This window comes from Triticum urartu, chromosome 2A (genome assembly GCF_056163025.1).
Source record: "Triticum urartu cultivar PI428250 chromosome 2A, HENAU_Tu73, whole genome shotgun sequence".
NCBI lineage: Eukaryota > Viridiplantae > Streptophyta > Magnoliopsida > Poales > Poaceae > Triticum > Triticum urartu.
Window position 1 is genome coordinate 33,453,027 of NC_141874.1, and position 4,795 is coordinate 33,457,821.

The 4,795-nt window shown below is 44.1% G+C and overlaps 1 pseudogene; it reads right to left on the reverse strand.

The window, feature by feature from the left end:
- Positions 1-3,720: 3,720 nt before the first annotated feature.
- LOC125540762 (dirigent protein 21 pseudogene) lies at positions 3,721-4,550 on the reverse strand (annotated as a pseudogene).
- Positions 4,551-4,795: the final 245 nt, after the last annotated feature.

Here is a 4,795-nt window from a genome sequence, read left to right on the forward strand (position 1 = left end):
ACAGAAGAATATAATAAGATAAATTAATCTAATGCAGTCCACTGAATGTGCCTTCGAGTAATCAAAAATACCATCTGGGTTGCCCTTTTTATGTGTTCTATACCTAAATCTTTTTCCTACGAAGTATTAAACTGGCAATTCATATACTTTCAAATTTTAATGTATGACCTAAAAAGAGTTCTTTTGTCACAATTATGGGACTATCGAGCATTCCTTCCATGCCAGTTTGCTCGCGAGTTATGGTCTATCATTTAGGTAGTGTCCAACTTGTAACCACCTTAGGGTGTTCCAAACTTGTTGGTAATCGGTTCATTGGTATTGTACAAAATTGAGGGCTGGATCCTTATTGTTCATGTGACTCTTCTGTTGTTGTTGTTCATATGCATAAATGACACGATCTTTGGCAGGAGGAAAACTTCCCCTCATTGCATGATAAGTACTGATGATTCCTTGTCCATACTTGCTCTATGCTTAAACAGCCGAACGACTGACTGTTGTTGGAGCAATGTTCGCGCACCTATAGCAAATCGTCAGAGTTGTTTTCTTTTGCATGGATGGCGTTCTCGTCTCTGAATTGCCTTTCATCCATATTTATTCCTTTTCCTCTGGTTTGGCACTATAATTTTTTTTCCATTGTGAACTATTTTTATTTTTTTATGTACATGCTCATAGGCACAAAATGGGGGTTGGACTCTACCTCGGTTTTATCGATCAGTTTGATGCAACAATAAGAACCAATTAATCAAAAAATACTATATATTTTCTATTTTGACATACCATCTGTGCCTAGAGCCTTGTCAATTCATCTGGGACTTCAGTTTTACTAGTATTGTGGTTCTACACTTAAGAGGAAAATACTTCCACGGTGAGCTAGCATAAGTGTTAAATAAGTAGTGATGATGCCGTAGTTCGGTCTTCAATTCAATATATATGAACAAGTATTTAACTGCCATTCCCTTAATCCAGTTTTAGTAGAAGTATGAAAAGTTGATCCTCCGAATATCCTTACTAGGGATAAAAAACAGAGATCTCTATTGATCAATCTTGCATCTGACATGTTATAAAATCTGGTCAAGAGGCTGGTTACCGAGGAGCTCAGTTACCCACGCCCGACGTAATGCTACAAACAATGTTGAATACTCCACTACCAGCCGTTGTTTTCGACCATAGCCAAACAGTGTGACTATTTTTATTTCAAATAGGGTGCTAAAACCCCTGGTTTTTGCATTAGTACGATGCACACAACCAATTTTATTAATTATTAAGCAGAGTACAAAACGAATACAACCGCGATTGAACAATTACAAGATATGAAATAAACACCTATGACTAAGGCACCCTTTGTTTGGGCTACAAGGTCTTGAGAATCGTCGTGGCAGTGATTCCTAACAAAAACTTGTGGTTACGGATTCCCGATAATCAAAAGCAGACCATTTGTTTTCTGAGTTGTTGAACAACTGCAAAAACCCGCAGAGTTACCAAATATCCACATCGCCCATGAATACTAGAGCTTTAGGAGTCACAGTGTGAACCTTGGTAGGGGAGGTAGTGCTCGAGGGTAGAGCAAGTAGAGCTCGAGGTTGGTGGTCCTATCCCGCGGAGGTGCTTGTCGATGGTCAAGGATGGGCGCTGGCAGAGCTCGTGGGTAGGGGAGGGGGATGGTGGTTGTGGGCGCGGCGGAGGATGCTTGTCTGTGGACAAGGAGGGGGCGAGGCGCTGGGATCCGCCACTTTGGCGCCAACGTTGGAGGCGCCAAAGCGGCCATCAGAGCCTAGCCACCTCTCTCGTTGTGTTGGTTCGGGTGGGGAAGAAAGGTGATCTGGGGGATGACAAGAGAAGGGAAGGGGCATGTTCTACTTCATATAGTAGCATTTGGTCGCTTAATGACGGTTAGGACATTGGGCTGACCAGAAAATGGGCTTGGGAAGCTAGAATCAGTGATTTCACAGCTTTCGGCTTTGGACTCGCTCATAGTACATGTGCCAAGTCGATTATGGGAAATCCTGTTTGGAAGTTGAGTCTTTGTTTGGAATTCAGCTGCTGGAAGGGCCAGAATCTGGGAATCGGAAGTTGTAGCCGAAACAAAGGCCACCTATGTCGACTTGTTACGCAACAACGCCTTCAAGAAGAGAGAAATGTCCTCGCGTTATTGCTGCCATGTTGGGCCAAAGACAGTCTGGATCAGTATTTTCATCCCGGTTGTCGAGGCCAGACAATGAAGGTCGTTGCTCTGAAAAAGGAGACAATGCCTTCAGCAAGGTAACGGCACAAGTTCGTCCTTGTTGTGCCCGACCAATAAAGATCAGGATAAGAGTTCTCACTTCCAACATGATACTACGTTCCAATCAGTATCTTCATGCGGACCGGTCAATTGATACATCCTTCAGTACTCCACACTAGGCCGGGAAGGCACTAGCATCGTCGTCTTCGTCGTCGTCGTCAAGTTTAACCCTCACAGCATCCGAACATCTCGTCGATGTCGTTGCAACAAACGGACGCTGTCACCTTCGCTAATGCCACCGTGTCCCACATAGGCCACCATTTATGTACTTATATTGATTATATGCCATCTGTGCCGAAAAATGTGTTTCATGATGTGGCACGGAAAGCAGCAGAAAAAGTTGATCTATGCTTATTTGAAACTGCGGATGCCTTCTGACCAGAGTACTATACTGACTAAATATAGCTCTGTTTCTAGGCAATCAGTAAGTAGTCATGCCTAGAGTGCTTGTACTATTCACATTAAAATTCATGGTTTTTTTTGTGTAACTCACATCAATAGGTGTTTCATCATGAAAACTTACAGACATGAAGTATAAATCTGTATTTGTGCTCCATGGAGCTAAGGAGTAAACAAAAAAACTGTCGGTTCTGCTATGACTTTCTCTTATGAGGAAGTTTATGTTGTGTGTGTGTGGCCGAAACCAGTGCGTGGATTTGTCACTATTGTGTAAAGCTATAATGTCTCGAGCAAAATTAGATCTGTCATTTTTGCATGTGAAGAATGCCAATCGTAGTCTCGAACAGACTCCCCTATGCTCACACAACATCCCGGTTTGGTACAAGGACCCACTTATGTGTATAGCTAATTTATTGTAGCTGAACAGACTCCATTAATCGTGGGTCTTAAGAAATATGAGGTTGCCACAAATATTGCGTAGAACTCCATTTTATTGCCAGGTGGCACCATTAATGGAGAAGTTGTAGCTGAACCTGGGTGCATTGCACGCAGGTTCAACACTGAAATCGGACAAAATGCTTTTGTTTTATTATGAAAGTTACTAGATATAAAGATGCGCAAATGTTTTTGGTACTTGCAAAATTCGAAGGCGAAATGATATCTGAGCTAAGGGGCTCCTGACAAAAAGAAAACAAAATGAGTGCTCAAAAGTTTGAGCAGTAATTTGATTTTTGTCACAAGCTCCACAGATGTCGTTCCAACACATAAAACTGAACCACCTATATAAATTTGTGCATTTTTGAAGGCACAAAGTGTCAGACTTTCTTGATTTTTGTCACAATGCACCCATGTTTACAAAAACCCTTTAATTCCTTTTATCTCGCATAGATAGGGGTTCTTGTAAGAAAATGTGGAAATGCACATCCTATAAAAACCGATATTCTTGCATCGCCCCGTACCATATACACCATATTCCAGCTGTGACACATCCTCACCAGCACGCCACATCGAAGATTTCAACCACAGTAAACAAACGGGACTGTTGTACCTCATTTATTTTAATAAAAATCTCCATCAATCATGAACTCACATTATAACACTTACACCTGGAAGCTACACAAATAAATCGGACGCACTGACATGCTGAAGACATTCCGGACCATGACACACACACACACACACACACACACACACACACACACACACACACAATGACACAAATTAATCGTAGATGCTTCTTTTATGCAAGCACCCACCAGATGCATGAAAGTAAGTTCAGACCTAGGGTCTGCATGCACCTACACGCGGAGGTACATATCAATCTTGAGCACCGCGTTCCTGGTGGTGGTGTTGACCGAGTGTGTCCGGAGCAGACCGTACCCAGTCGCACCACGGAGGCCGCCAGTGCCGCCTACGATCGGCAACTCCCTGACACTGTCGAAGATGACGTCCCTGGAGAGTACGGCCACGGAGCTGCCGTTTTGACTCCCTGCCGTGAACACGAAATTGGCAGTGAGCAGCAGCGCGTACTCTGTCATCGACGCGAACTGGAAGAACCCCTGTGCCCTGCCGACGGCGGGGGACGCCGCGTCTGGGCCCTCCGTCAGCAGGTCGTCGATGACGTACATGTCGCCGAAGTAGGTGGTGGGGTCGTTGGCCAGCGGCACCACACCTTTGATGACTTGCACCGCTGTTGCTGGACTCGATGGCCCGCCGGTGACGATGTCATGCATGTAGAACTTGAGGTGGATCATCTCCGTTGCCGCAGCTGACGCCATAAGGACTAGGGCTAGGGCGAAGATGAAGGCCGGTAGGAGCTGCATGGTGTGCCTGATGGCCATGGTTTGTACTAGGATGTATAGGACAGATGTGCGTGCATTGACTATCTGTATACGCTCTGCCTCGAACCCTTTATATAGGCAAACTGGAAAGGACCCGGCGGCAAAGCAGCCGGGAACATGTGCCCATGATAAGTGAATTCATTTTTACACAAAGGTGTACTTGAGTATCATGTATCTAATCTTAAGAAATAGAACAATAATTGAATAGTGCAACTATAAATACAGCCAATGATGAGCTGGACGGTGAAGTAGAGTGCAAATGATGAGGAGGCAT